General features: G+C 40.8%; 1 protein-coding gene across 4 annotated transcripts in view; it reads left to right on the top strand.

Moving 5' to 3' along the window:
• Window positions 1-20,637, top strand: part of PIK3C2A (phosphatidylinositol-4-phosphate 3-kinase catalytic subunit type 2 alpha) — a 103,454-nt gene continuing 82,817 nt past the window's right edge. For 3 of the 4 annotated variants that reach the window (XM_036860362.1, XM_036860361.1, XM_036860359.1), the window contains exon 1: window positions 1-127. The gene's annotated coding sequence lies outside the window, so the exon portion shown is untranslated. Of the gene's footprint in view, window positions 138-20,637 lie in introns of all 4 variants that reach the window. The other variant, XM_036860360.1, reaches the window with a different exon arrangement.

Below are 20,637 nucleotides of genomic sequence, written 5' to 3'. Positions count from 1 at the left end.
CTTGGCTGGCCGCAGAGTCCGCCGATGCTTTCGGCAGCGGCTGAGGCGGCTGAGTGGAAAATGGCTCGGACCGTGGCGGCTGTGGAGGCTTGGGTTGCGGTGGAGGCAGAGGCTCAGGCAGCGTGAGGTGAGGAGCGGTAGGTGCAGCGGGGGCCGGAACCTGGGACCCTGCTCTGCAAAGGCGGCGAAGGGCCCCGGAGGTCTTGGGAGGGTCTCTTGCCGCGGCCCCCAGTCCCCCGGGTGCCCGCTTCTGACCCTCCATCCCGTACTCTCGGCGCTGACCTAATCGACTCACCTCCCTCCGGGCCTTGCTTCCATCCAGGCCGTTGCCAGCTGCCCCTCCGAAGGTGCCTGCGTCCCACCAGGACCCTCTCGTCGGGGGCGGAGGTGGGGGGGCGCCTGGGAGTTAGTTTTGTCCCAAGGGGGGGAGGAGAAGCCACCCCCTGGTTCTCGGGACCTGGCCGGAGCCGCGATGGCCGGTCCTACCCTCTGGTCGAATTGTTGGATTCTGGCGACTGTGTGTGCTGCACTTCTCAGCTGTGACCCGCATCCCCCCACCCCCGCTGCTTTTCGCCTCCTTGTCCCATCTCCGGCTTTGGGGCGAAAGATCCTTTTTCTCCAACCCCACCCCCACCCCGGTTGCTTTTTTTTTTTTTTTTTGCCGCGAATCCACTTGCTTCGGGGAAGACAGTATTATTTCAGTGTGTATTTAGCGCATCATCTTTCTGGGAGGGCGGTCAGATTAAAAATATTTGCTTAACTCTTCCTGAATGACGGAGGAACAATAAATAATTGAAGGGAAAAAAGCGCATGCTTATTTATCCTCACTAAATGGTTTGGCTTTAAGAACGAGATTCTCCAGCTGTGGAATTTTTTCTGGGGGGAGCAGGGATTGAGGAGGGAAATGAGGAAGGAGAAAAGTAAGTGAGGAATAAAGTCTGGAGATAAAGAACGTGGAAGAGAGAACCTGTGGTAGTTCTTTCCCTATATTAGCCTGATGGAAGTTCAGGTTGTAGTTATATTTTTATTTTGAACAGTGGGTGTTGAATTGGGTGTAAGGAAGGAGGCCTTTCTCTGTGAACAAGATTACTTGTTAAAGAGGTACTCTAAAATCTTTCCAGGTGGGTATCAGGCAGAAAAGTTCTGTTGGGAAAATTGTGTAACATACTGGAGCAGCAAAACTACAGATTAGAAGAGATGCAGAAAAAAGAAAGCTATTCTTAGAAGAGTGGTGAAGACGTAGTATAAAAAGAGGGACGGCTGTAGGGGGCTCCAGGAACACTGATTCCAGGAGAGACTTTGTACCTTTGCCTCCTTGGCTTGTGGTTAGGTTTCCACATAAGACACCTCTCAGCAACTCTGCCGGGGCTGGGACTGATGCTCTTATTCATGGTAGCAAATTAGACCGAAGTGCCTTGGTTGAGGTCTGTACCGTCGAAGATAACTGCTTGTTGAATATTACCGCAGTCTTTGAGTACTGAAAAGCATTTTGACTGAATTACTTAACTCAAACCTAATTCAAGAGTGATTTTACATAGGTACAAAGCACATATAGAGCTGCTTCAAGTAATTTTGCCTAAATTAATAGATTCTAAAACAATTTTTTCTTATGAAAATCTCTGTTGTGATTTGTGTTTTGTATGCAATGTTGCTTGCAGTTTTTCTTGGCAAGCACTATTGTGTTTACGTCCATAGGTTTCACAACTTTTTCTGTTTCATGGAATATAAAAGTTGGCATGCTTGCATTTAGGAATTCTAGAAACTATAACTTTATATAATTAGTTGTATGTTAAGCATATGACTCTTTGTTTTTCTCTTCTGCTGTAAATGGTTCTAAAATTTTCAATTAATTGGAGATTGCTGCATCAGTTTCCATGTCCAGGAATCCTTCTTTAATCTAGCCCAGTGTTTTTGCACTTAGTAAGCACATTCAATAAATGAACTTATACCTAACCAAGAGCACTGAATTTCCCAAGAGTTCAGAGTTCTTATCAGAGCCTCAGACCAAACTTTTCAGAGCAGCAGGGTGAAGCACTTTTTTTAATGCTTTGTAACTTGTGTTTCTTTGATAATATAAATTATCCATTTTTATTGTATTTGCCATATTCCAAAAATAATTTAAGACAGGTAAATGATAAAGGTGAATGTTTTAGTGCAGTTCATTCACACAGTACATGATGTGATTTGTTAGTTGTACCTGAGTAAGGCTAAGAATTGACCGTATGGAAGATCTTGTTTTCAGAGGGCCTATAGGGGTGTCTGGTACAGCAGTGGTTCTACTAATAGAAAAATGAATGAGAAAAAAAAATGAATGAATGCTTGTCCCCAGTAAGTTCTCTAGTCCATTTGGGGGAGACAAACACAAATTGTAACAGTATGGTTATAAGGGCATGTAAGGGTTGTGGATCCAAAACACTAAAAAGGATGTGATCACCTGGGCTGAGAGATGGAGAGGGAATGAGTGCATCTCATGAGGACAGAGATGCTCAAATTGAGTCTCAAAGGGTGAATTCCTTTTATTAATGAGGGCAGAATAGAGGTTATCAGCTTCCAGACCCTGCTGTGATACTACCAAGCTGTTTAATACCTCTGGTATCTTGTTTTTTTCATTTGAGAGTTGGACTACATCTAAATCAATGATGTCCAGTAGAAATATTAAATGAGAGCCACGTATGTAAGATATTGTACATTTTCTTGGTATATCTTGAAATCTGGTGAACATTTTACACTTAAAACATATCTTACTTTGGACTAGCTACTTGTCAAGCACTCAATAGGTGTTTGTGGTTAGTACATACCATATTGGACAATGCAGATCTAGCATATGAAAATTCTGCTTTTCTGTCTTGGATTCCTGGTTGAAAAGGAAAAGCAACTCCTATGAGAAATGTATAAATGTAGTAATTTATAATTTCTAGTCATTTTGTTAGTAGTCATACATGGTGTTCTTTTGATTGGAATTATAGTGATACTTGAAAATGATGTTGCTGTAGGAGATCTTTCAGGTTGTTCATAGGGTTTTGGTTGGGACTAGAAGAAACTTTGTTTTCCCTGTGTCTGGTGCAGCCACATTTTGAAATATCTTTATTTTGTGTTTTTATATATACTTTGTATCTCTCCTTGTCTCTGCAGTCTGTTATTTATAACATGTGATGGATTCAAAATACAGTGAGATAGTGCACATGGACATTTTAAGCAGTTAAAAATGGAGATTTGTACAATTTTAAACTACATTTTGGATCTCTTAAAATTTTTAATTCAGCTATTCGGGTACAAAAGTGAATGGGGTTTTTAAACACTCTTGATTTTAGTAGATTAGAAGGCAGTTATTATTGGTTTAGCAGCATATTTATCTTTTAACCTTGAGAATGAATTAAGATACTATAAAATGAACATCCCTACTGTTACACATATGGCTTTCTGTTAGTCTTATAGTACAAAAGTTACATTATTGATAAATAAATGATGTACAGTGCTGATTCACTTAATTTGTTGTGCATTGAGTTTGGTTTTAAAAAAAAAACCAGAGGCTTATTTAGTCATGATAACTATGACTAACAATGATAAAGTGGGCTTCCCTGGTCACAGTGGTTAAGAACCCACCTGGCAATGCAGGGGACACGGGTTCAAGCCCTGGTCCAGGAAGATCCCACATGCTGTGGAGCAGCTAAGCCCATAAACCACAACTACTGAGCCTGTGCTCTAGAGCCCGTGAGCCACAACTACTGAAGCCCACATACCTAGAGCCTGTGCTCTGCAACAAGAGAAGCCACCGCAATGAGAAGCCCGCGCACCACAACCAAGAGTAGCCCCCGCTCGCCGCAACTAGAGAAAGCCTGCGCACAGCAACAAAGACCCAATGCAGCCAAAAATAAATAAATAAAATTAAATTAAAAAATTTTAAAAAATGATAAATTATATCCTTACATTTGTATTGATTGATGATTATAGAGTAAGTAATGCTCCCCTCACCCCCAAACCTTATTCTCTGAAATAAATGGGGCAGGTATTTTTCTCATTTTCTTGAAGAGGAAAATGAGACCCAGTGAAGTTGTGACTTGTTTAGGATAATACATTAGAGATATTGCTTGAATTTACAGTGTCTTACAATGCTAAGCCTAGAGTTCTTTTCATTGCATCTCTTCTATGGTACTTCAGTGTTTAGATACATAGCACTTAACAGATTTTGGAGTGTGTATTAATGGGTACTTCCTGCCTTTAAGGAATTTATAGTCCAACTTGGAGAGACCAACTACAATACATATAGCAGAAAGTAGTTTAGTTATTAAAAAATTATTAATGGGAAAGAAAAAATGTAAGGGATAGTATAGTTACATTTAAAATAGATGAGCGTTAACTAGGCAAGATGTTTGATTTTTGAGTAGAGGGTTTAGATCTTAAACTGTTACTGTAGGAAGAAGGTGATGAAGTGTCAAGGACAGAATTATTTCAGTGTACAGGGAACAACTTGGGGAAAAACTTAGATAAGAGAAAAAGTATAGCTTTAAGGAAGGATTTGCAAAGCTTATTTAAAAAGATAAAGGCAAGACAGAGGTGAAGTAGGAAATGAGAATAAATAGACATCTGCAATATAAATTTAGAGGCCAGTGGTCAGAACTTTTATATTATTTGGATGATTCAGGAAATCTTAGCATGTGCTGTGAACTTGTTGTGGCTTGAGTAGTGTGGAAGACGTGGCTAAGAGTACGGAAAGAGAGGTTGTTGACTATAATAAGCAGTAGAGTAATGTGAGTTCCTGTTGTGAAATGAGTAGGGATTTGATAAGAATTTTACTATGAGAAAAGAATAGGCAGTGTTCATAAAGGAAAATTGGTTTAAAAATTTGCAATATGGGTAATTCTAATTGAAACAGGTCATTTTTTAAAAGAGTATTTTCCTATAAAAACTGAAATTGGCAGTTTACTTTCAGAAAGTACTAGTAGAAGCAGGAAGACGTTAAGTATTGTTAAAGTTCTACTGTGGAATGAGAGGAAAAAGCAAAGGCAATCCTTCTAGATAAAGGGGTGGGGAATATGAGAGGAGACAATAGAAGGAAATCAAAGGTAAGAGGTACTTACCTTCTGGTGAGGTGGGAAAAGAACATGGATGTTGATGGGAGAGATTCGTGCACTTAAATACCTGCCTAATTAGGGAACAGGAAAACACTTTTTCAAATGTGTTATTTGCAGTTTTGGAAATTATGCAAAGCAGGTATCCCCCACCCCCCATAAACTCTGAAGGAGACCTAATTACCTGTAAACAAAACCATACTGCTATGAGTAGCCATAACCAGATTGATTTATTAAGTCACTTTATATGTGTTCCTAATGTAATTTATAACTGTTCTGACTCTTCTTTTTAGTTTTTTTTTTTTTTTTTTTTTTTTTTTGGCTGCGTTGGGTCTTCGTTGCTGAGCGTGGGCTTTCTCTAGTTGTGGCGAGCGGGGGCTACTCTTGGTTGCGGTGCTCCGGCTTCTCATTGCGGTGGCTTCTGTTTGTTGCGGAGCTCGGGCCCTAGGCATGTGGGCTTCAGGAGTTGTGGCAAGTTGTGGCACGCGGGCTCAGTAGTTGTGGTGCACAAGCTTAGTTGCTCCGTGGCATGTGGGATCTTCCCAGACCAGGGCTCGAACCCGTGTCCCCTGCATTGGCAGGAGGATTCTTAACCACTGCACCACCAGGGAAGTCCCTTCTTTTTAGTTTAGTGTGTAAGTGTTTTTTAGACTATAGCGCTGAGTTGGGAAATGTGCTCTTTGTCTCGAGACTATAGCCTGGTTTCATCTGACTGGATCTCATGATGACATTTAGCAGACTGGAATTCTGCCTGTATTAAAATACATGACATGGGGGCTTCCCTGGTGGCACAGTGGTTGAGAATCCGCCTGCCAGTGCAGGGGACACGGGTTCGAGCCCTGGTCTGGGAAGATTCCACATGCCGCAGAGCAGCTAAGCCCGTGCACCACAACTACTGAGCCCGTGTGCCGCAACTACTGAAGCCTGCGCGCCTAGAGCCTGTGCTGCACAACAAGAGAAGCCACGGCAGTGAGAAGCCCGCGCACCGCAACGAAGAGTAGCCCCCGCTCGCTGCAACTACAGAAAGCCCGCGCGCAGCAACGAAGACCCAACGCAGCCAAAAAAAAAAAAAACCTGAACAGTTACAGCATCATGTCATGTTTTTGTTTGTTTTGCTTGTTTGTTTTGTTTAAGTCAGATTTATTGATATATAATTTACTTATAGTAAAATGTATCTGTTTTAGGTGTACAGCTCTATAAATTTTGAGAAATAGTGACAGTGTGTAACTGCCACCACCACAATTAAGATATGGAGTAATTCAGTCGCTTTAGAAAGTGTCCTTTTGCCCCTTGTAATTGTTCCCTCCCACTCACCCTCCACTCTCTGGCAACAACTGATTTTTCTTTTTCATTTCTATAGTTTTGCCTTCCAAGAATGTCATATAAATTGGCATCGTACGGTACCTGTAGCCTTCTAAGTCTGGCTTCTTTCACTTAGCGTAATGTTTTGAGATTCAATAAACCCTTTAAAAGAAAGAAACCAAACTAACTAATTTTTAGAACAGTTTTAGACTACAGAAAAATTGTTAAGATAGTACAGAGAATTACCATAAACTCTGGACCTGGCTTCCCTTATTATTTTTTTTATGTGTGTAAACTATATTTGCTAATTGTCAAAAACACAAGATTCTAGAATTAAGTTTTTTGTTTGGAAATTGTGTGAAGATTTCTGTCATGATGACTTTCTAATGACTTTTATTATAAATTATATATAACGAAATTTGTCATTTAACCAATTTTAAGTGTACAGTTCAGTGACCTTATATGTACAATGTTATGCAACCATCACCACTATTTCCAAAATTTTTCATCACTCCAAACAGAAACTCTGTACCCATTAAGCAGTAACTACCCTTTCCCCTTCGTCCTAGCTCCTGGTAATTGCTCATTTGCTTTCTGTCTCTATAACTCTACTTAATTGCCAAGATATGGAAGCAAGCTAAGTGTCCATCAACAGATGAATTGGTAGAGATGTAGTATATATATGTATATATATGTATGTATATATGTGTGTGTGTATACACACACACACACACAGTGGAATACTACTCAGCCATAAAAAAGAAGGAAATTTTGCCATTTGCAACAGTATGGGTGGACTTGGAGGATATTATGCTAAGTGAAATAAGTCAGACAGAGAAAGACAAATATTATATGATATCACTTAAATGTGGAATCTAAAAATGCAATAAACTAATGAATATAACAAAAAAAGAAACAGACTCACAGATATGGAGAATAAATTAGTGGTTACCAGTGGGGAGAGGGAAGAGGAGAGGGGCAATATAGCGGTAGGGGATTAAGAGGTACAAACTATTATGTATAAAATAAGCTATAAGGATATATTGCACAATACAGGGAATATAGTCAACAGTCTATAATAACTATAAATGGAATGTAACCTTTAAAAATTGTGGGGAATTCCCTGGTGGTCCAGTGGTTGGGACTCCATGTTCTCACTGCTGAGGCCCGGGTTCAATCCCTGGTTGGGGAACTAAGATCCAACAAGCTGTGTGGCGTGGCCAAAAATTATTTAATTAATTTATTTATTTAAAATTAAACTAATATATTTATTTATTTTTGCCTGCGTTGGGTCTTCATTGCTGCGCGCAGGGTTTCTCTAGTTGTGGCGAGTGGGGGCTACTCTTCGTTGTGGTGTGCGGGCTTCTCACTGCGGTGGCTTCTCTTGTTGCAGAGCACTGGCTCTAGGCACACAGGCTTCAGTAGTGGCATGCAGGCTGTAGAGCGCACGCTCAGTAGTTGTGGTGCATGGGCTTAGTCGCTCCGTGGCATGTGGGATCTTCCCAGACCAGGGCTCGAACCCGTGTCCACTGCATTGGCAGGCGGATTCTTAACCACTGCGCCACCAGGAAAGTCCCTATCCTTTTTTAAAATTATAGTCCATTCTAGTAGGTGTGAAGTGGTCTCTCATTGTGGTTTTGATTTGTGTTTCCCTAATGAATAATAATGTTGAGCATCTTTTCATGTGCTATTGACAGTAAGCTGCCTGGTTTTTTTTTGGCCATGCCACGCGGCTTGTGGGACCTTAGTTCCCCAACCAGGGATCAAACTTGCGCCCCCTGCAGTGGAAGCGCAGAGTCTTAACCACTGGACCGCCAGGGGAGTCCCTAAGCTGCCTTTTTAAATGGTAGGAACAGGGACTTCCCTGGTGGTCCAGTGGTTAAGAATCCGCCTTCCAATGCAGGGGACGTGGGTTCGATCCCTGGTTGGGGAACTAAGATCCCACATGCCGCAGGGCAACTAAGCCCACGTGCCACAACTACTGAGCCCACACACTCTGGAACCTGCACACTGCACTGAAAGATCCCGCATGCTGAAACTAAGATCCCACACAGCCAAAAATAAATAAATAAATATTTTTTTAAAAATGGGACTTCCCTGGTGGCACAGTGGTTAAGAATCTACCTGCCAATGCAGGGGACACAGGTTTGAGCCCTGGTCTGGGAAGATCCCACATGCTGCAGGGCAACTAAGCCCGTGCGCCACAACTACTGAGCCTGTGCTCTAGAGCCTGTGAGCCACAACTACTGAAGCCTGCGCGCCAAGAGCCTGTGCTCCGCAACAAGAGAAGCCACCACAATGAGAAGCCTGTGCACTGCAGGAAGAGTAGCCCCCACTTGCCGCAACTAGAGAAAGCCCATGCGCAGCAGTGAAGACCCAATGCAGCCCAAAAAAAAAAGGGTAGGAACATACTGATGGTTGTTCCAATAGTTGAACAGGTGTAATGCATGTCTTTTTTTTAATGTTTATTTTTTTGGTTGCATGGGGTCTTAGTTGCAGCAGGCAGGCTCCTTAGTTGCAACACATGGGCTCCTTAGTTGTGTCAGGTGAGCTCCTTAGTTGCGACACCAGGGTTCCTTAGTGCGGTTTGCCAGCTCCTTAGTTGCGGCATGCGAGCTCCTTAGTTTTGGCATGCAAATTCTTAGTTGCGGCATGCATGTGGGGTCTAGTTACCTTACCAGGGATCGAACCCGGGCCTCTGCATTGGGAGCGCAGAGTCTTATCCACTGCACCACCAGGGAAGTCCCGTAATACATGTATTTTTTTATGCCTGTTATATACTAAGAATATATGTATATTATTTTATGTAACCCTGACTACACTGTAAGATATCTGTGTTTTACAGATGAGAAAACTAAGACAAAGGCAGACTAAGTAAATTGTTTAGGAATACACAGTTAATAAGAGGGAGGTCTGATATTTGAGCTTGGGTCCTGCTGCTACTTCATTTTCTTCTCTTTGTTATCACTGTTGTTCTATAAAACTAGTAATTTCATGTATTTGATGTCAAGTGAAAATAGAATTTTGTTAGCCATAGAAATGGATGGAGTTTAGGAGAAAAGTTCCAGCAGTATTCATGTCAGTTTTTCATTATTATTCCCTATTTGGTGATTCTCAGTTGCAATCCAGTTTTATTTTTTCCTACCTTAAGCCATGTTGGAAATGGAGGCATATACCATAACAGCGCAGAAGCTTACTGTTATTTGCCATGTTGGAATTGGGGTAATGTCAGAGTATATTTAATGATTCATGTTAAATGAATGAACGATAAAGTAGTCCAAAGTTCAGTAATTATCTTCACAAAGCAGTACTACTGTTGGGATTCTGGGTTAGATTGAAAACTGCTTTGTCAGTAAAATGTCTTTGAACAGGAACCTCTTGCTGTGACAGTATCCCCCCCTTTGTCCCCTTCCCAGACACATACAGTGATACGCATAAGCAGATATAGAAAGTTGTTCTGGATGAATGCTCTGGTTGTGAACCCCTTATGTGTAGAATGCTGCTCGTAAGAGCTGAAGGTGGTATAATGACTGCTAGTGCTTGTTAGACTACAGCGTAGCTGTTGATTTTTGTCAAAATGGGAGAATTAAGCCCTTTATTAATTGCTTATAGTATTGGGCAAAGCATAATTATAAGTGTGGTATAGAGGTTAAAGAATGCGAGAGCCAGGCTCGGCTCATACATCTTTAAACTTGTGAAGAACCTTGGGAAGGCTCTTTTCTTAGCTTTTCCCATGACTTCACTCTTTTCTTATGTCCAGGTTATGGTTCCAATTTCATCTTTTCCCTCATTCTACTATTAAAAATATTATCCCCCATCTAAGTCATTCTCTATTACATTACTTTTTTCCCCATATTTTATTTACTGTCTAAACTTATCTTTTTTGTTTGCTTGTTTAAATCAAGCCACTTAACATTTCCATTGCTGTCATCCTAATTCAAGTTATTACTGGTTCTTTCCTGTAGCATTTCAGTTATTTGTTAATTGGCCTCCTGGTTTCCATTTTTGTTTTTATTACATCTGTTTTCCATAGAGCAAATAGAGATCTTTGAACAACGCATATCACGTAAATGTCTTTGCATAAAACACACCTTTGGCTTCCTATTACGCCTAATAATTGAATATACTAGTTTTCCCCTCCTTGGCGGTATATTAAGTTTAATTATAAAAGTTCATATTGCTAGATGGAGGTTTTAGGATTATTATTTTTTTGAGAGAAGATTTTTGATTTTGGATAATTGAGCTTGGTGGTTTAACTTATTCTTAATTCTTGTCAAAAACCATTTCACTAAAAATCCATACAGAAAAATTACGTTAGGTTGAAATAAGGAAGTTTTATTGTGGCATAACCCTAAACCTAGAAATATAACTGCACTTTTAACGTATCTAAATTTGGAGAAAAATGATTAAATTGTACAAGTGAAATTATTATAGGAACCTCCGTGGTCCTTTAGGAACAGACTCTCTAGATATTATATGTATATTTTAAAAACTTTTATTTATTTATTTATTTTGGCTGTGTTGGGTCTTCATTGCTGCGCGCAGGCTTTCTCTAGTTGTGGCGAGTGGGGGCTACTCTTCGTTGCGGTGTGTGGGCTTCTCACTGCCGTGGCTTCTCTTGTTGTGGATCAGGGACTCTAGGCACACGGGCTTCAGTAGTTGTGGCTTGTGGGCTCTATAGCGCAGGCTCAGTAGTTGTGGCGCATGGGCTTAGTTGCTCCGCGGCATGTGGGATCTTCCCGGACCAGGGCTCCAACCCATGTCCTCCACATTGGCAGGTGGATTCTTAACCAGGGTGCCACCAGGGAAGTCCCTAGATATTATATTGATTTGACCTTAACTCCACCAATGTTAGTAAAACCTGAAGCTGTTTCTTTCAGGTAGTTGTTTAATCTGTATTACTCTGCAACCCCACTAGGTTAATTCTCTGGTATATTTTTCTTATTTTGTCTTCATGCAACTTAAGATTTGTTTGGTGATGTCTTTCTTCACTTATAGAAAGTTTGTGGCCATTTTCTCTTCAAATATTTCTTCTGTTCAGTCTCTCTATCCTCTCCTGGGACTCCAAATACATGTATGTTACAGCATTTGAAATTGTCCCATAGAACTCAGGCATGCTATTTTACCTCTCCCCGTCTTTTTTTGTCTTTTAGTTTGAATATTTTCTTTTGATTTGTTTCTGAGTTTACCAGTCTTTTCTTTGTTGTTAAGTCCATCTAATTAATTCTTCATTTCTGATATATTTTTCCTTTCTAATATTTCTTTTTGGTTCTTTTTTTTAATAATTTGTACTACTGTGCTGTAATCCTCCTCTGCTTCATGTATATCATCTACCTTTTGTGCTAAATTTAGCATTTTCATGCTAATTACTTTAAAATTCCTATTTGACAATTTCAACATTTGGGCCATCTCTGTGTCTGCTTATTTTGACTGTTTCTTCTACCATGGGCCACATTTTCTTGTTTGTCTTATAATCTTTGATTATATGCCAGACAGTTTACATAAAACAAGAGTAGATACTGAAGTTTACTTATTATTTACTTAATATTTGCCTCCAAAATGCTCTTTATTCTGTCAGGCCGTTAAATTGAGAAAGTTTGATTTATAAGTAAAATGGGTCTGTGCTTTGTTGCAGCTTTAATTTGATTCGATTCAACACTACATTGAATTACTTTGGGGCAGAATTATAACTTTCTCTTTAGCAGGATTTGGGATCTGAGCATTGACTTGATTCCAGAGATTTGTTTTGCAGCCTAGCTGCCAGCTTTTTAGGTTGCTGGGAAGTTTCTTTGTTCTCTAGTCCTGCTTTCTGTGTCTCATGAGATCTCTGTCTTGCTTCCATTACCCCAGCCTCTGGAGGGCAGCTCTCTTACAGTCGGTAAAGGCCTGGAATGCCCTGGGGGGCTTTTTCTCAGCTCTCCTGCTATGTCCTGAGCCATTGGTAGCTGAAAGCTTGGAGTGCTATGATGGATTTCTCCCTGCTCACCTCCCCGGTCTTTTTTAGGGGCGGTGGCTGCCTTGTACTTCAGGGAGGCCCATGAACCTCACAGGGGATCTCTTTCAGCTCTTCTGCCATGTCCCCAGCTTTCACTGTGCTAGCTGTGCCTTTAGTGAAGACCCATGGAAAAGATTTAGTGGGTGGGTACAGACTTGTTCTGTGTCTGGGGTTCCTTGTAATTCTTAATCTAGTGTTTTAGACCACTCAGACTTGCTTCTGTCACTTCTTAGAATTGTAATCTGTCCTGCTAGCCTACATGTGACTGTTAAAAGTCTGGCTTATTTCTCCTTATTCCTGTCTACAGTGCATTCCTCTTCCTCCTGCTGTATCAGGGTTGAGAGTAGTGATGGGACTGCTTCTCCTGTGAAGGGTTTATCACTTTCTGGAATTTAATTTATTTGGTTTTTTATGTCCTCTACTCTGATGTCTTAAAACTATTTTTTTTTTTTTAGCTTATTTACCTTGTTTTTCATTGTTGGCATGAGAGTGACAGTCTCTTGCCACTTTGTATATCCTAGTAAGAGAAAATCCCTCTATTACATATTTATCACCTTTGTTTTAAAATAGCCTGCAAATGATGAAATATTTAAAACTCCACCAAAGTTTAGATAGTGAAAAGTAAATCTGGGCTTCCCTGGTGGTGCAGTGGTAAAGAATCCGCCTGCCAATGCAGGGGACACGGGTTCGAGCCCTGGTCCCCGGCAAGATCCCACATGTCGCGGAGCAACTAAGCCCGTGTGCCACAACTACTGAGCCTGCTCTCTAGAGCCCACAGGCCACAACAGCTGAGCCCACGTGCCGCAACTACTGAAGGCTGCATGCCTAGAGCCCACGCACCCCAATGAAGAGTAGCCCCCGCTCGCCGCAACTAGAGAAAGCCCGCGCACAACATCAAAGACCCAACGCGGCCAAAAATAAATAGATAAATAAATAAATTTATATTAAAAAAAAGGTAAATCTGCTTTCCATCATTGGCTCTTCCCAGTCCTCCATTTTTAGTTATTGACTTAGTAGTTTCCTACCTCTATCACCTCAGTCTCCTAAGGTTTCTCTTCCTTTCCAAGTCAGACCCTTCCAACTATGCTTCTGATTCTCTTTTTCAGCTCTACCCAGTATCTGAGCTAGTATTTATCTCCTGTCTCTTGTGCCTTTCAGTCTTTGTGCCCTGAATCCTTCTCTTCAACCTACCACATGTTGAAATCCTTTCCCATTTTAAACAGCCATTCCTGACACCTCCTCCTGTCTACCTAGTTCCTTTTACTGTCAAAGAATATGCCCTTTTTACTTCTAATTCCTTACTTTTTCAGTTTTCCGTACTTATCTAAATCACTAATGAGGGTCTGGGGGTGGGGAATGAGGAGTGACTGCTAATGGGTAGAGTTACTTTGGGGGGTGATGAGAATGTTCTGAAATCTGGTAGTGGTGATGGTCACACAATTCTGAATATACCAAAAACAGCTAAATTGTATGCTTTAAGTGGATGAATTTATAATAAGTTAATTAGATCTCAGTAAAGTTATTAAAATAATCACAAATGAGGTCTTAAATCTAGAGTTTTTTCAGTCCTCATCCTGTGTAATCTCTGCAGTTTCTGACAATAGTGACATCTCCATTTTAGGATATCCTATTTCCTTATTTCTGTTACCAGTCTTTATACTTATCTGTTGTTTACCTTTGACCTTTTGTTTCCTGTTTAAGTATTTGTGGCCCTCATGATTTCTCTTTTTCTCTCTTTGCTCTATGCATTATCCCAGTTCAGTCTCTACTTTTATGACTTCATTCAGTTCTTCAGTTTTGCATAGATAAGAAGGTTCATCTCTAGGCAAATCGCTCTGTTGAGCCCAAGGCCAGTATTTTAAATTAGCAAGTAGAGATGAACTGTATTTCCCAAAAGTACTTAAAATAATAATGTGTTTCAGTCTGTCTAAAAAACATGTGGCTCTGAAGAACCGTTCTGAAAATATGTACACGTGATTTTCTTCCCTCAGAGAAAGAAATTAATGGTTTATTATTTGGCACATTTAAGATGATTTCTAAGTACTTTAAATGAAAATGAATGCAACAAGAGTGGATTAAAAATCTGTTGTACCGGGGCTTCCCTGGTGGCGCAGTGGTTGAGAGTCTGCCTGCTAATGCAGGGGACGCGGGTTCGAGCCCTGGTCTGGGAGGATCCCACATGCCGCGGAGCAACTAGGCCCGTGAGCCACAACTACTGAGCCTGCGCGTCTGGAGCCTGTGCTCCGCAACAAGAGAGGCCGCGATAGTGAGAGCCCCGCGCACCGCAATGAAGAGTGGCCCCCGCTTGCCACAACTGGAGAAAGCCCTCGCACAGAAACGAAGACCCAACACAGCCATAAATAAAATAAATAAATAAAATCAAAAAAAAAAAAAAAAGTCTACAAAAAAAAAAAATCTGTTGTACCTCTTAGGTTAGAATATTAATTTTGAGTCTATTTTTGTGTACTCTTGAGTATATTACAGAATACCGAAGACACTCCACAGTGAAGAACTGCTTCCTCCTTGTTCCAGGACTGTTCTAGGTGCTTGGGGATGCAAGGATGAACCCAACAGATAAATCCCAGCTTCATGAATTTTATAGTCTAGTGGGGAAACATAGACAATAAAATAAATAAGTAAAATATACAGTATTTTGGATGGTACTGCATGCTAAGAAGAAAATAAGTAAAGTGCATAGGCAATTGAGTTAGAGAAAGTTGTGGTTATAACTAGGTTATCAGGGAGGACTTTACTCATATGTTACCTTCTCAATGAAGACTTGAAGGAGGCGAGAAAGCGAGTCATTCAGCTATCCAGGGGAAGAACAGTCCAGTCAGAGAAAACAGAAGAGCAAAACCTCTGAGTGAGAAACATGATGTATTTGAGGAACAAGGAGGCTCGTGTGACAGTAGCAGAGAGGAGAGTTGTAGGAGAGAAGAAATAGGGGACCAGATATTAGAGTGCCTCGTGGACTATTGTAAAGATTTTATCTTTTCTCTGAGATAGGAGCTGTTGCAAGTTCTGAGCATAGGGGTGAGATGATCTTTTTCAATATCACTCTGGCTGCTGTGTTGAGAATAGTGTGAAGGGGCAGGATGGAGGGGTGCTGGAGACAGTTTGGGAGGCTATTTCACTAATCCAGGCAAGAGATGATGGTTGGTCTAGGATGGTAGCAGGAATACAATGAAGAAATGCTCAAATTCAGAAATATTTGAAGGTAACGCCTCTAAGATTTTATGTACATATCCATAACTATCTCATAGAGCAGGGGTCCCCAACCCCCAGGCCGCGGACTGGTACCGGTCCGTGGCCTGTTAAGAACCGGGCTGCACAGCAGGAGGTGAGCGGTGGGCGAGGGAGCGAAGCTTCATCTGCCGCTCCGCATTGCTCCCCATCACTCCCCATCACTCGCATTACCGCCTGAACCATCCCCCCCATCGCTCGCATTCCCGCCTGAACCATTCCCTACCCCCCCATCCCCCCACCGCTGTCCGTGGAAAAATTGTCTTCCAGGAAAGTGGTCCCTGGTGCCAAAAAGGTTGGGGACCGCTGTCATAGAGCCACTACCAAACATTGCTGCCTTCCTGATAAGCTATAATTGAATTAAGATTTTCTAATTTAATTCAAATAAGAAGCAAAATAAATAAACTGGGTATACATACAATGGTGAGAGTGTGCAGTCATCTATCTCAGTGATAGGAATATCTTACTATTCATTTTAAAATGTTTTACATGTGTTTTTAAATGCAATGTATATTTTTTTACATAAATTGATCGTGTTATGTGCAATGCCCATTAAGTGATTCACAGATGGTGGAAATTTGAAAAACCATATTTTATAGTTTGTTGTTTTCTTTTACAGTCTTAACGCTTTCCCCATATCCCTTAATGAGTTAGGGCAGTGTCCTTAATTTAGCCTATACATTGGCAAATGAAAAAGGACAGTATAGCTCTTGTATTTTTTTATGGCATCACTAAAAAGTTGAACTTCTTGTGTTCACATAATTTGCCACGTGTGGGTAAGAAAAAACCCCACATACTATTCATAATGCAGGTGTTCTTTATTTTTCACATACCATATATAATACAGATATGAAAATGTATTTAAAATATGTGGGGAGTGGATTCTTTTTTATTGTGAAATAACACAGAAAAAAGTGCATAAATCGTATATGATTGTTTAACAAATAATTGTAAAACCAACACTTGTGTAACCAGTCGCAATGTTAGAAACTAGAAAGTTGCTGGTATTCCAGAAGTCCCCAGTGTACTTCTCCCTTATCATAAATCTCTTCCTCCCTCCATGAGTAACCACTATCCTAACTTTTGATAATCCTTTCCTTTTCTTTGAAGTTATACCGTTATGTAAGCATTCTTAAACAATGTAGTTTAGTTTTTCATGTTTTTGAACTTTATGTTAATGGAATCGTTGTATGTATTTTTGTCTCTCCATTTGCTTAACATTATGTTTCTAAGTTTTATCCATTTTTTATGGTTCTAATTCGTTCATTGGCATTGATGTACAGAATTCCATTGAATGAACTACAATATAATAAATAAACATTTGGTCTTTGTCCCTGGTTCCTGTCATGCAACTCCTAAAACTCTTGGAATCTCCAGACCATTGTCTTTTTGTATGCTAATAAGATGACTGTTGTCTGGGATCCCTAGATAGTTTCTGGATGAGGGCTGGTTGCCAGAAAGATCAAGGTGTGACTGCAGGTTTGAAACTTTCAACCCTACCCCCTGACCTCTGGGGAAGGGAGAGGAGCTAGAGATTGAGCTAATCAATGACCAGTGATTTAGTCAGCCATGCCTATGTAATAAAATCTCCGTAAAAACTCTTTTTTAAAAAAACTTGGGGCTTCCCTGGTGGCGTAGTGGTTGAGAATCTGCCTGCCAATGCAGGGGACGCGGGTTCGAGCCCTGGTCTGGGAAGATCCCACATGCCGCGGAGCAACTAAGCCCGTGAGCCACGACTACTGAGCCTGCGCGTCTGGAGCCTGTGCTCCGCAATGGGAGAGGCCGCGACAGTGAGAGGCCCGCGCACCGCGATGAAGAGTGGCCCCCGCTCGCCACAACTGGAGAAAGCCCTCGCACAGAAACGAAGACCCAAACAGCCAAAAATTAATAAATAAATAAATTTATAAATAAAAAAAAATAAAAAAAAATAAAAAAAAAAAACTTGTTATTTTATATTTGAATATAGCTGATTTTTTAAAAATATTTATTTATTTATTTGGCTGAGCCCTGTCTTAGTTGTGGCATGCAGGATCTTTAGTTGCGGTATGTGAACTCTTAGTTGCCTCATGTGGGATCCTAGTTCCCTGACCAGGGATTGAACCTGGGCTCCCTGCATTGGGAGCGTGGAGTCTTAACCACTGGACCACCAGGGAAGTCCCTGGAATATAGCCGATTAACAATGTTATGATAGTTTCAGTGCACAGCAAAGCGACTCAGCCATACGTATACATGTATCCATTCTCTCCCAAACTGCTCTCCCATCCAGGCTGCCACATGACATTGAGCAGAGTTCCCTGTGCTATACAGTAGGTCCTTGTTGGTTATCCATTTTAAATACAGGAGAGTGTACATGTTGATCCCAAACTCCCTAACTTTCCCTCCACCCTTCCCCCCGGTAACCATAAGTTTGTTCTCTAGGTCAGTGAGTCTGTTTCTGTTTTGTAAATAAGTTCATTTGTATCATTTCTTTTTAGATTCCACATATAAGGATATCATGTGCTATTTCTCTTTCTCTTCTCTGACTGACTTCACTCAGTATGACAATTTCTAGGTCCATCCATGTTACTGCAAATGGCATTATTTCATTCTTTTTAATCAATGACTACTGTTTTAATCAACCATGCCTATATAATAAAATCTCTGTAAAAACTCTTAAATGATGGGGTTCAGGGAGCTTCCAGGTTAGTGAACACACTGGGGTGCTGGGAGGGTGTTACTTCAGAGAAGCCATGGAACCTCCGAGCATTTTCGCACCCCCAACTTTGCCCTACACATTTCTTCCATTGGTTGTTCCTGACTTGTTTACTCTATAATAAACTGGTAATGGTAAGTAAGCTGTTTTCATGTGTTCTGTGAACCTTACTAGCAAATAATCAAACCTGAGGTGGGATCCTGGGAGCCCCTGATTTGAACCCAAGTTGGACAGAAGTGTGGGTAACCTGGGTATCCAGTACTTGAGACTGGCATCTGCAGTGAGAGCGCTCTTGTGGGACTGCGCCTGTAAACCTGTGGAGTCTGACATTAACTCTGGGTAGTGTCTGAATTGAATCGAATTGTGAACACCCATTTGGTGTCTGGGAGAGTTGGAGAACTGGTTGTTGGTGTGGAAAATCCTGTACATTTGGTGTCAGAAGTGATGTGAGTAGAAACAGACCATGAACGTATTCTCCTTCATCCGTGTTTGGACAGGTGAAGATTAGGGTTATTTCCTATTTGGGGTAATATGTGCAGTGTTATTTGAAGGTTCTTATGTACATATTTTGTGCACATATACATGAATTTCTCTAGGGTATATACAATGGAATGTAATTGCTGGGCCATAAAGTAAGGGTATCTTCAGTTTTTCTATATATGACCCGTGTTTTCTTTCTTCTTTTTTAAAATATTTATTTATTTATTATTTTTGGCTGTGTCAAGTCTTAGTTGTGGTATGTGGGATTCTTCGTTGTGGCATGTGGGCTCTTCGTCGCGGCATGCAGGATTCTCTCTAGTTGTGGTAAGCTGGCTCCAGAACACATGGGTTCAGTAGTTGCAACAAGCATGCTTAATTGCCCTGTGGCACGTGGGAACCTTAGTTCCCAGACCAGGGATCGAACCTGCGTCCCCTGAATTGGAAGGCGGATTCTTAATCACTGGACGACCAGGGAAGTCCCTGATCTGTGTTTTCTGAAACAGTTGTACCAACTTAAATTTTCCCATTGTTTCATATTTTTATCACTTAGTATTATAAGATTTAATTTTTTTCCCCAGGGTTGTATGTGTGTTGTGGTATCTTACTGTGGTTTTTTTTTAAAATTTATTTTGTTTATTTTTATTTTTGGCTGTGTTGGGTCTTCGTTGCTGCACGTGGGCTTTCTCTAGTTGTGGCGAGTGGGGGCCGCTCTTCATTGCAGTACATGGGCTTCTCATTGCGGTGACTTCTCTTGTTGCCGAGCACGGGCTCTAGGTGCGTGGGCTTCAGTAGTTGCGGCACACTGGCTCAGTAGTTGTGGCTCATGGGCTCTAGAGCGCAGGCTCAGTAGTTGTGGCGCACGGGCTTAGTTGCTCCATGACATGTGGGATCTTGCCGGACCAGGGCTCGAACCCGTGTCCCCTGCATTGGCAGGTGGATTCCTAACCACTGTCCCACCAGGGAAGCCCCTCTTACTGTGGTTTTAATATGCATTTCCCTGATTACTTATAAGATCGAACCTTTTTTCAGATATTTATTGGTCATTGGATTTCTTTTTCGTGAAGTTCTTGTCTTTGCCCATTTTTCTTTTAGATTGGTTTTTTTGTTTTTTAATTTGTAGCAGTTATATAATCCAGGATTTGGGTCCTTTTTACATGTTAAAAATATCTTCCTTTCTGTGGCTTGTTTTTATCATTCTCTTTGGTGTCTTTTTTTCCTTTTTTCTTTTTCTTTTTTTTAAAAGTGTAGTTGATTTACAGTATTGTGTTAATTTCAGGTGTACAGCTCTCTTTGGTGTCTTGATGTACAAAAGTTCTGGATTTTACTGTAGTCAAATTTATTACTTTTTTCCTTATGGTTAGTGCTTTATATATCTTACTTAAGAAATTTTTCCTTTCTCTGATTCTAAAAACTATAGTTTTTCCTTTCAAAGTTAGGTGTTTGGCTTGCCTTGAGTTGATTTTTGCCTAAGGAGTGAAGCAGGAGTCCATTTCATTTCCCTCCATTTGTTCTAGTACCATTTATTGAAAAGACAGTTTTCCCTGTGCTCTGAAATGCCACTTTTGTCTTACATCAGGTGTCTATGTAGGTGTGTGTCTGTTTCTGGGCTCTTAACATGTTCTTTAGATTTGTCTCTTCCTGCATAAATACCATACTATCCTAAGTAAAATTAGCTTTATAATGAGTCTTTATTGGGTAGAGCAAGGCCTCCCACCTTGTTCTTTTTCAAGAGGGTCTTGGCTATTTTGGCCCTTTTGGCTACTGTATAAAATTTGGAATCACCTTGTCAAATTTTATCTTAAAAGTCTGTTTGAATTTTGATTGGGATTGCATTGAACTTGTAGATCTGTTTCAGG

This window comes from Balaenoptera musculus, chromosome 8 (genome assembly GCF_009873245.2).
Source record: "Balaenoptera musculus isolate JJ_BM4_2016_0621 chromosome 8, mBalMus1.pri.v3, whole genome shotgun sequence".
In the NCBI taxonomy this organism is placed as follows: Eukaryota; Metazoa; Chordata; class Mammalia; order Artiodactyla; family Balaenopteridae; genus Balaenoptera; species Balaenoptera musculus.
The sequence above is the reverse complement of the archived record's forward strand: the minus strand, read 5'-3'. Positions and strand labels throughout refer to the sequence as shown.